General features: G+C 47.4%; 1 pseudogene; it reads right to left on the reverse strand.

Annotated features, from left to right (window-relative positions):
• LOC109579019 (guanylate cyclase 2G-like) overlaps positions 1-12,142 on the reverse strand; it is a 57,966-nt pseudogene that overhangs the window by 3,613 nt on the left and 42,211 nt on the right.

The raw sequence follows: 12,142 nt of genomic DNA on the forward strand, positions 1-12,142 counted from the left end.
AAAAGCCCTATACAGAGCTCAGAAATATCTCCACAAAGGCCACTCTGAGGTCAAATGAAAAAGAAAATATTCCTCTTTGGTTTTCACATCTTCAGTCCTGGAAATTCAATAGAAAAAGACTCAAAGAGGACATATCATTCAAGTTGCTCTGCCATTTTCAGCGGCAGCCACATGGAAGATAATCTGGATGCAAGGAGTTTCATGGAATTAAAAAAATATATACTGTAAATGCATCAGTGGTTCAGTAGATCTGTTGCAAAACCCATTCTTTTTGTAAAGGGGAAATTACTCATGGCAGAATCGATGGGTTCACCTTTTCTCCTGGAGATTAAAAAATTAAATACTTCATAAATGAATTTTAAAAGTCCTACTTAAAATTCAAGCCTCGATTCTGTCCTTTGCTCAGTGGATAGGAAAGAAATTAAGCAATAAATTGAGAACAGGATATTATGCATTTGGAAGGCGCAGTGCTCACAGGAAGTGAAGCCAGGCCTTCCAGCCAGAGTGCGGGGGTTCTGCCTGCCCGGGTGGCCTAATTCTGTTGGATTTCAGTGATTCACACCTCAGATAGAGCTTCAACCTAGAAAACATTCCTGAGATGCCTTCGGCTGTGGGCTTCTATGTCCCTGCCTTCTGATTAGCTGATAAGGATAATAAACACTAGAGGTTAGGGAGCAGGCACTTTGCAAAGGGAGGCAGGCCCCTGGCCCCAGGCTTCATTCTCCAGCTTTCTCCTTCCCCAGAATGAAGTTGGATTCACTGCCAATTCGCAAGCTAATGGGCTGGAAACTTCTGGCAGGGAGGCAGGCTCACTGGCAGGTCTGGGAGCAGCAAGCAGCCCTGGTCTTGAGTTCACTGTATCCAGTTCATCAAACTCTAGGTTTGCTCCAGGCCACAGGACTCCATATTGAAAAGCAGAGACATTACTTTGCCAACAAAGGTCTGTCTAGTCAAAGCCATGGTTTTTCCAGTAGTCACGTATGGATGTGAGAGTTGGACTATAAAGAAGGCTGAGTGCTGAAGAATCTATGCTTTTGAACTGGGGTGTTGGAGAAGACTCTTGAGAGTCCCTTGGACTTCAAGGAAATCCAACCAGTCCATCCTAAAGGAAATCAGTCCTGAACATTCATTGGAAGGACTGATGTTGAAGCTGAAACTCCAATACTTTGGCCACCTGATGCGAAGAACTGAATCATTGGCAAAAACCCTGATGCTGGGAAAGAGTGAAGGCAGGAGGAGAAGGGGACAGAGGATGAGATGGCTGGGTGGCATCACCGACTCAATGGACATGCGTTTGAGTAAGCTCCAGGAGTTGGTGATAGACAGGGAGGCCTGGCATGCTGCAGTCCATGGGGTCACAGAGTTGAACACGACTGAGCGACTAAACTGAACTGAACTGAACAGGGCTCCAGGGTGCGCTGAGGCCAGTTAGATGGCTCCCCCAAGTGGGAGCCTGACTCAACACCCTGGAACCATAGGTGTCTGCTCAGTGGCTCAGTCATGTCTGGCTCTGTGACCCGATGGACTATAGCCCACCAGGTTCCTCTGTTCACGGGATTCTCCAGGCAAGAATACTGGAGTGGGTTGCCATATCCTTCTCCAGGAGATCTTCCCTACCCAGGGATCGAACCCGCATCTCCTGCATCAGTAGGTAGGTTCTTAACTACTTGGCCATCTGAACCACAACCCCTAAACGGGATATTTAAGGCATCCCCACAGACTTTCCTGGGACCCCACAAACACCTCTGAAGAAAATACTCACCTCAGAAGATCCCTGGGACTTCAGCTTCTTTCTGAGCAAATTCGAGGAGTGGAATAGTGCAGTCTTCTCTGCCCTTCAACCAGAACATGATTTGTTCTCCTTTGCAGTCTTCTCTGCCCTTCAACCAGAACGTGATTTGTTCTCCTTTGCCCTGTGGGAAGTCAAGGAGGGCTGGTGAATCTCAGAGCAGGAGAGGCTGTCTGTCAAGTGTGGTCTCTCAGCAGACAACTCAGGTCATCTTTGCTGGCTTCCTGAGAATCACATCTGTAGCCCAAACTGCTTCCAGGCAGGAGCTGCCTCGGTAAGGGAGAAGCTTCATCACCGATGAAATCGTGATCATGTCCTTGGACTAGGCTGATAAGCCCAAATGGACACTCAGCAAATGGCCTAGGGGGTGAGGACTAGTGGAGTCTCAGTCTACTGCAAAGAAAATCTTTTAAAGTAATAATAAAATCTGCTGAGCTCTTACCGTGAGTAGACCACCAGGTGAAACACCTCACATCCAGGTTCACAACACTCACAGCCACCTTGTGAGGGCAGTCTTATCACTGTTCCCATTTTACAGATTATAACACCAAGCCCCCAAATGAGACAGCTAGGAACTAGTGGGAACAGGATTCATAGCTAGGTCTACACTTCTGCCATCTAAAAAAAAGCTTCCTCTTACCTGACATTAGATGACGCCAGAGCCAGGCTTAGTAAACTGAAGGTACCACCCCCTCCCTGCTTCACTTCTGTCCCTGGACCCTGACACTCACTCAAGCTCCCAAAGTCCCAGTAACCACTCATCACCCCCACAGTGAACATCTCCAAGATGTGAGAAGTACCACCACCCCCAGAAAGGCAAGGTTTATCAAAAAGATGAGGTGGTTTCATGGTACATTTCAGTGATGGACTGGGAGCCAGCGTGGAAAGAAGGCAGAGGGCAAGGGAAGAGATACGGAAATGTGTAGAGATGAGATGAGGCCTAAGTGCCCCCAGACCAATGGGCTTCCATCACCTCCACCTGGGCACTTTAGACTCAGGAGAAGGGAAATAGAAGAATGTGGGCATGATTATTCCTGGGTTGTATTTGCTGTTGCTCCATGTGGGAGACTACTTCATTCTGGGGTGTTCAAGCAGAAGCCAGGAGACCAGTGCAGCAAAGAGGAAGGAGGCATCGCACGAGAGGTTAGTCTAGGTGGGAGCCAAGGTCACAGATTCCACGCTTGACCATTAAGGTAACCATACAGCCCTCTCTGGAGGAAGACAACTGGCAGTCACGAGCGCTCTATGTGGCCCTCAGTGGTCTCCATGAACCAGGGCATGGAGACTCACTCATTCCATCAAGTTTCCTGACATCTCCTTCCGGGACCCAAGTGGGGACGGGTGTTCACAGTGGCCCTGGTCTTACCTTGACTGGAATGGTGCCTTTCTTTTGCAAATCGTACCCTCCCCATGCCAGCAGGATGCTGGCAGTGTTCTGAGAGACCTGGATCCGGACAGCTGCCAGAAACCAGTTACAGTCTAGTCATCACCATGGTTGTGAATCTCCTATGGATGTCAAAAGTAGGGCAAAGGCTGAGGGAGCACCTCACACTTGGCTCAAATTCTGGGACCGCCAGCACCTCTCATTAAGCAAATCACAGACAACATCTCCCACATCTGGGACACATGGCCTGGGACCCCCAGTCATACAGGCATTGCTCACACGCTGCTAGGTGTTGCTCAAGCTTTAATAGGTTCAGTTTATAAATAAGACAGAACTGACTCCATATGCAAGCTGGTGTTCCTGATGGGTGGAGGTCAGCTGGGCCCCTCGGGCTCCCTGGGATGGTACCAGAACTGAGAGGTACCACTGAAAAGGTCCTTTGTAACTTGAACTGCAACCAAAGTCAGGCTCGGAGCCTACATCAGCACTTCCAATTTCATATTTTATCCTTGAACTCTTAACTTATAAGCGAAGACAGTGGTTTAAATCTGGATTTGGGAACTCAATTGATTAACTTAGACAACAAAGTAATCAGAGGGGAAAAGATTTTGTGTGTGTGTCTTATGTGCTGTGAAAGATCTACAAATTCAAAAGATGTTAATCTAAATTTTTTAATATTTAAATCACTGAATAATTAGTTTTCCAGTTGATAAATATCTGTCAATAAATGGCATATATATGTCTAGCAATAATCAGTGCAATAAAACTACTCTGAAGCAAAAGAATTTGATGTTCCCCAGAGTTCCTGGCCATAGATTTCTTTGGTATCACCAAAACTATACATCACGTTTGGCACACTGCTACCAACAGGCCAAATTCTGCCCACCACCTGTGTTTGCAAATAGTTTTATTGGAACATAAACACACCCAGCATTTACAGGTTGCAAACTGCTGCTTTCGCATGACAACAACAGTTACGTTGTTGCAACAGAGATTATAGCCTGCAAAGCCTAAAATACTTACTCTCTAGTCCTGCTCAGAAAGTTTGCCGACTCCTACTCCTTATTTAAATGATCTTACCCAATGGCACCCCACTCCAGTACTCTTGCCTGGAGAATCCCATGGATGGAGGAGCCTGGTGGGCTGCAGTCCGAGGGGTCGCTAAGAGTCAGACACGACTGAGCAACTTCACTTTCACTTTTCACTTGCATGCGTTGGAGAAGGAAATGGCAGCCCACTCCAGTGTTCTCACCTGGAGAATCCCAGGGACGGGGGAGCCTGGTGGGCTGCCGTCTCTGGGGTCGCGCAGAGTCGGACACGACTGAAGCGACTTAGCAGTACCCTAGGTGTACCTGAGTGTTTAGGATGGAAAGTCTTAGGAGCTTCCATGTGTATTTGCAGGGCTCCATCAAGAGCTCAGTGCAAAGGTTTATCTACAAAGCTTGCAACCCGTGTTGTCTAAAATGGATAACGATCTTATCCTTCAGATGGAAAAGAGTAGACAAAATGCAAATGGTCTTCTAAAAATACTCTCTGGTTAAAGATAGGGGACCAGAGGGACAGCAAGCTTGTGTTTGCGAAGTGCTGTAAACAATACCCACGCAAACTGCTGCTTTGTATTCTGGGTGCCACGTTCGTGGTGTCTCCAAACAGGCAGTATCTGGGCATGGTGATTCCCACCAGGCCAGCCACCACGGGACCTGCAAAGCCAAGGACAGAGGGGCACGGCCAGTCCGCAATCTCCCCAGTGTCAACTCCACAATGCACATCCAGTCAACAAATGTTTGTCAAGTACTCTCTTGGAGCAAAGTTTGGCAACAGATTTCAAGGATTACAATGAGGCAAACTATGGAATTCACAGACTCTGAGTGGAAAGCAACATAATCAATTGTTGTGGGTTGAATGTCTGTGTGCCTCCCCTCACATTCACATGTTGAATCTCTAAACTCAATACAATGGTATTAGGAAGTGGGGCCTTTAGGTGGTAATTAGAGGAGGTCGTGAGTGTAGGGCTCTTTTGATGGGATTAGTGCCCTTGTAAGAAGAGGAATTGGGCTTCCCAGGTGGCACTAGCAGTGAAGAACCCGCCTGCCAATGGAGGAGACATGAGACATAGGTTCGATCCTTGGGTCTGGAAGATCCTTTGGAGGAGGGCATGGCAACCTACTCCAGTATTCTTGCTTGGAGAATCCCAGGGACAGAGGAGCCTGGTGGGCTACAGTCCATGGGGTCGCAAAGAGTCAGACATGACTGAAATGACTTAGCCCTGAAATGAACAGGAAGAGACACCAGAGTTCTCTTTCTTTTTCTACATGAGGACACAGCCAGAAGGCACTCTACAAGCTTGAACAGGTAGAACCCACTGTGGTAGAATCCTTGAGCTTAGACTTTCCAGCCCCCAGAACTGCCAGAAAAGTGTGTGGTTTAAGCCACCCGGTCTATGTATGGCATTTTAACAACCAGGCTGACTAAGACATAAATCAATGATGATGTTATTCATGCCCTTGGGATGTACACAAAGCATCAGCGGCACAAACATCGGAGTGGTTAACTCTGGTTAGGAGTCAGGGTCTATTTTAGTTAAGCTGCGAAGGAGAGGGAGGAGAAGGTCTGGCTACCGTAATTTGCAGGGTCCAGTCTCAAATGACAATAAGGGATCTTCCATTCAAAAATTATCAAGAATTTCAAGACAGTGACAGGATAGCATTTAATCAAGTGCAGGTCATCCATTCCCAAGTCACAGGTCCATGAGTTTGATAAAAACAGATCAAAGGGCATTTGATGGTGAGGCACGGAGGGAAAGAAGCCCAAAATAACTGTTCTGGTTTGGAGGCCCCTCCTATTTTGGGGCTAAACATCTTGGAATCTTTGTGTCTCCTTGTTGTTACCAAGCAATCTGGCTAAGTAGAAACACACAAGCAAAGATGATTCGATCTTTTCTTCCCCTCTGAGGATTTTCCCATTTCGGGCCTAGGGTGTGGATTTAGAACTATCTGCTGCTGTATCGGGGCCACAAGGCCACCTGCCCTTGGTGCTGTCTACCTGTGTGGAGGCCAATCCGGAGCTTCAGCTTCTCCTTGGGCATGTGCCCAATCTGAAAGTGGATGGTGGCACGGAGGAAGTGCAAGGACATGGTGGCAAGCTCGTCCACGTGTCAGATTCCAGTGTGGATGGGAAGTCTGCTAGCCACCATGTATGCATCTCCAGTGGTTTCAACCTGGAAACAAAGGAAGAAAGCGGCTTTGTGTTCTTCCCAAGGGAGGCTGGGAGTGAGGGGATGGGTTCGAGGCCAGGCCCTTCGCTATTGATCCTGCTTTGGGCCCCATCCTTGGAAGGGCCGCCCTCCATGACCGCAACACCATCCAAGTCCTAGCATTTCCTCAAGGTCCTGCGCAAGGTCCTTCCCCCTTGCCCTGCTTCCTCCATGAAGCCTTCCTTCCCCAACCCTCTCCCCTAGTCACGACTTTCCCTTCTGAAATCTGAGGCTGCCGGTGACCATATTCCCCCAACCCAAGTTCAAAACTCGTTAGACAGACAGCGATACACTGATGAGGCAGACCTTAAAAGATCTCCTGGATCCCTCAAGGGCAGTCCACCTTATCCAACCTGGAATATCTTCACTCCACATAAGGGCCCTTAGGTACCATTATGCATACATTTATACTACACAAGATATATAAATGTAGGCATCTGTCTTGGAGAAGGCGATGGCACCCCACTCCAGTACTCTTGCCTGGAAAATCCCATGGATGGAGGAGCCTGGTAGGCTGCAGTCCATGGGGTTGCTGGGAGTTGGACATGACTGAGCAACTTCCCTTTCACTTTTCACTTTCACGCATTGCAAAAGGAAATGGCAACCCACTCCAGTGTTCTTGCCTGGAGAATCCCAGGGATGGGGGAGCCTGGCGGGCTTCCGTCTATGGGGTCGCACAGAGTGGGACACGACTGAAGCGACTTAGCAGCAGCAGGCATCTGTCTTCTTTTTCCCTAATCCTCCTAATAAAATCATCCTTCAGATCCTTCATTCACAAGAGAGAATAAATGGCAAGCGTAAGTATAAAGTTACAGCTCCTTTCAGATCCATCTGCATTTCAGCAGATTCCAACGATGATGGTAAAGGTGAAACTTCCGGCCTTAGCCAGGCAGTAAGAACACGTCTGCCTCCTGGTGACACTGAAATTACCCAAAATCAACAAGCACACAAGTCAAACTGCTTCTAGGCTACCTCACCCCACCTTGGGCACATCCTTTATTAATACAAACTGATGTGAGCATTCGTTCATGCAAAATGTAGCTGAGAAGAAAACGCTAAGAGGCAATCCCAGAGGAGGATCTTCTAAGCAGAGCAGCTTGTGTTTTTGTTGGGTGAATATGATCTGCTCTTCGCGATTGTCTGTACTATCTTTCCATCCTCTCTGGAATTGGGGCTACATCGTTGGGGAACTTTGGGGGAACACCACTGAGGATGTGTTGCCAGAGGACATGATTCCATTGCCCCAAGTCTTCCTGATCCAGGACCACAGGCAGAGAGCCCTGGTATCAGAGGTGAGAGCTGATGAACTTGTGGCTGCCCACCTGGTGTGTGTGAATATGGGCATCCTGGAGTCATCATCTGGCCCCACCAGAAAACATACAAGGTGGCCTTGGCATTAATGAATGAAGCCAGATTGTCAGTTTTTGTGCAAAACTCACCCTTCATTCCAGGTGAACTTGTTCATACCTCTCCAGAGCAGTAGTACTAGTCAGGTAGTTGCTCTCTGACCTTTAGTCATGAGTCTGATAATCTAAGCTTGAATTGCTAAAGATCACAGTAAAAGAAGTGAGACACACCGGATTCAAAGACAAGCTTTAAAGGAGAGTAAATGTGAGCCTCTCTGAATATGAAAAAGAAATATTCAGGAGGGAACGGGAGGAATTAGCCAGTAGAAGGTCAATGCCTGTTTTAGAAATGTGTTTACTGTGAGATAAAATAATGGAAGGAAACAGAGGGAATAGCTGATGATTCTTGACAAGCACCTACATCTGTGATGAATCAAGCCCTTTTCCAAGAAAACAAACAGGAATCAAATATTGAGTTTCTGCCATGAATTGAGATAGACTGCCAGCCTAAAATAGAGCCTTCCTCCTGACTGATGTCTTGGGCTGGATTCATCTTCATTCACGCCCAGGGGGGACATCTACAAGGGTCGTGTGTGTCCCCACGACCCAGGACCAGGTGCCTCACCTTACACACGTCAGAAGTTTTAATGATGTGATCAAATAGACTGTACGGGTCATTAAGGAGCTTCACAACTTGCAGGGGGGAGCTGAGAGAGCGGAGTTTTGTGAATCCAACAATGTCAGAGAAAAAGATTGTCACGGACTCAAAATGCTCTGGTTCCACGGACGTTCCTGCAACAAGCCATTCTCCAGTGAAGCTGGACGTTTTTGAATAGTATCTTATTCATATTGTCTCCTACTGCTGCTGCTGCTGCTGCTGCTAAGTCGGTTCAGTCATGTCCGACTCTGTGCAACGCCATAGACAGCAGCCCACCAGGCTCCCCCGTCCCTGGGATTCTCCAGGCAAGAACACTGGAGTGGGTTGCCATTTCCTTCTCCAATGCATGAAAAGTGAAAGTGGAAGTGAAGTCGCTCAGTCGTGTCCGACTCTTAGAGACCTTATGGACTGCAGCCTATCAGGCTCCTCCATCCATGGGATTTTCCAGGCAAGAGTACTGGAGTGGGGTGCCATTGCCTTCTCCAATTGTCTCCTACACATCCCTACAAAGTCTCCCTGGTAGATCTTTTTTGCTTCAGTGCATTAGATTTTTGGTTAACAAGAATCCATCATCTAGAGGGAATTTTCTGACACCCATCTCCCAGCCTGCATTTTCTCTAAAGAGATATTTTAATTGGTAGGTATAAATTCGGGGAGGGGTGAGGAGCAGGTCACATAAATGCCTTTTCAAAAAAGATTTTCTCCCTGAGAGAACTGCATTTGCCCCTACTGGTTATAGAGTTGATTAGAAAGATTCAGCCTGCAGATGTGGAAACAATTGTAAACACTCATCAATTCATTAATTAACATTTTTGCTTCTATCAACCAATCTCACATTAACACATTCAAATCGCCAACCCCCTTTCTTTGTCAAGACACACGGAAGGGTACAGGAATTTTAACAGCAGATACTCTGTCAAGTGTTCAGAGAGTGCCCAGGTGATAACAGAGCCAAAAATGAAGCAAGTTTTGAATCTGAAGTTAGTAGTGCCTATTGTGCAAAATATCTGGACAGACGTATAATATAAATAATCTGATAGTGAAGAACAGGGAAGGCTGTCGTGCTGCAGTCCCTGGGGTCCCAAACAGTGGGACACGACTCAGAGACTGAACAGTAATCTGAATAGACCGAGAGTATCGGACTCATGCGGAGAAGGCAATGGCAACCCACTCCAGTACTCTTGCTTGGAAAATCCCACGGACGGAGGAGCCTGGTAGGCTGTAGTCCATGGGGTCGCGAAGAGTCGGACATGACTGAGCGACTTCACTTTGACTTTTTACTTTCATGCATTGGAGAAGGAAATAACAACCCACTCCAGTGTTCTTGCCTGGAGAATCCCAGGGACGGGGGAGCCTGGTGGGCTGCCGTGTATGGGGTCGCACAGAGTGGGACACGACTGAAGCGACTTAGCAGCAGCAGCAGCCGCCGCCGCATCGGACTCATGAAGCCAGAGCGCCATCTAGTGGTATCCTCCTATTGCTGCATTCACTATTCCATCTTTTACAGATCTATCTATATTAGAGAAGGCAATGGCAACCCTCTCCAGTATTCTTGCCTGGAAAATCCCACGGACGGAGGAACCTGGTAGGCTGCAGTCCATGGGGTCGCGAAGAGTCAAACACGACTCAGCGACTTCACTTTCACTTTTCACTTTTATGCATTGGAGAAGGAAATGGCAACCCACTCCAGTGTTCTTGCCTGGAGAATCCCAGGGACGGGGGAGCCTGGTGGGCTGCCGTCTATGGGGTCGCACAGAGTCGGACACGACTGAAGTGACTTAGCAGCATTCTGTAATTCCTGTGGCTTGGAGGGCATTTGCTTCTGTCTCCCTTTACAAAATGTACCGAATGACCACAGAATGCTTGACCCATTTTAGAAGAGCCTAACAGTCTCTTAAGAAAAGAACAAAGGAGATTGTCTCTCCATGTGGGGCCTCCTTAAATAGCAATGGTGTTGCTTCCTGGTTCTTTTGTCAAGGCCCCCGGAACTTTGGAATATCTGGGCAGCGTTGTGGACAAAAGCTGATCCATTTCCTCTTCTCGGCCAGCAGCTGGTTGGTACTCTCTCCCACCACCTCCTCCATGTGGTTGGCGTACACTTCCAGCTAGCTCGTCACACTGTCTCTAGTACACTCACGTGGCTTTAAAAGAACCCAGAGATTTACATCTTTGTCCAAGAACTTTAGGGCCACAGTGGAACACAACATCCAAGCATACATTCCAAGACAGCAGGTCTTGCCCTTAAGCTTTCATACTCAAGGGCTGCCAATGGACAGCAGTGAAATGCCAATGGCCATAGGCACCTGGCAGGACAGCCCGTCCTTTACCAGCTGTGTGATCTTGAACTGCCCGCTTCCGTCTTTGCAGTCTGTTTCTTCATCTGAGACATGAGGATAATAATACACACTTCACAGACTCCTTTGGAAAATTCAGGGAGGCAGTGAGTACTAGGGCTGTGTCTGCTACCCATCGGGCACTGGACAAACAGTAGCCTTCACTGCCCTCCCCACGCCCCTCTTCCCTACATTTCACGTCATTGTCATGGGCGTGCGGAAGTGTAGGTTTCAGGATGAGTTGTTCTTTTCTCTTCAGATGGCAACACCAGATGTTTTCTTTTCTGGTGACAGATATCAGGGGCATTTCTAGATCCCATAGGCTCTTGTTTTAGAGGCGTCTTCAGAGAAATCAAATAAATTTTTCATCTTTCACATGAGGAGACTGAGGCTCTTATAGGAAATACACTTACCTTAACATTGGCGACCCTATTTCCTAAGCAAAAAATATTCACTGACCTGAGACCTACTATTTAAAACTATTTTGATGTGAAAAATGCAGAACACGGGGCTGTTCTGTTAAGAAGGTATAGTAGAATGGCAAAATTAGGAGTAGATGCCCGACTCCTACCCAGGCGTCTATCAACTCCAGCTACTTCTCAAAGGCTGTACCTTCTGACACTCAACGGGTCAAAAGATGATACAGTGACCCTCATGTGAAGCCACTACTGAGAAAACTATTCAAGAGCCATGAATAATTAAAGTCAATAACCTACTCTAAGTTTGGTGAATAGTTTTTTTATCCTACAATCCAGTCCCAATGAATGAGTCATAACCCCCTGGAATGTTGGCTTGAAAAAGGTTCTGAGGTCATATCAGAACTCCTTGGGAAGGAGAGTCTTGATTGAGACACAGTATCTGGGGTGGACAAAGGAAGGCAATGAAAGTCTGATCCATGTTTAAATCATTTATGGAATAAAGGGAGAATCTACCACTAGACTTCAGCCAGCACGTGGCCCAGTGCTTTGTATATGATGGGCACTGAATGAGTATATGATGAAGGAAGAAAAGGAAGGGAGGGAGGGAGGAGGGAGATGGGAGGAGGGAGGAAATGGAGGGAGGGAGGGAGGCACCCAGAATCAATCATAGTCACAGAGCTTTAAAATTCTAATGGTTAAATAATTAGGAGAAAACCTCTGCTACACACCTACTCACCCTCCAGACTGGCTTCCTGTAAAATCTAGATGGAACAGAAAGTGGGCCTTTTCTCTGGAGATTCATCCTAGCATGCCTTCACCATGACCACCATAATTTCATTTCCCTTCTCCTCTGATAGGGAAGGTCGAAGTGACTCGGAGGCCGTGGGGTCCTTGATTCGGTGGATGATTTCTGAAATCCATTTGGAGTTTAGGTAGCTCAATGCCTGAACTTTGGGCCAT

The sequence above is a fragment of the Bos indicus genome, chromosome 26 (genome assembly GCF_029378745.1).
Source record: "Bos indicus isolate NIAB-ARS_2022 breed Sahiwal x Tharparkar chromosome 26, NIAB-ARS_B.indTharparkar_mat_pri_1.0, whole genome shotgun sequence".
In the NCBI taxonomy this organism is placed as follows: Eukaryota; Metazoa; Chordata; class Mammalia; order Artiodactyla; family Bovidae; genus Bos; species Bos indicus.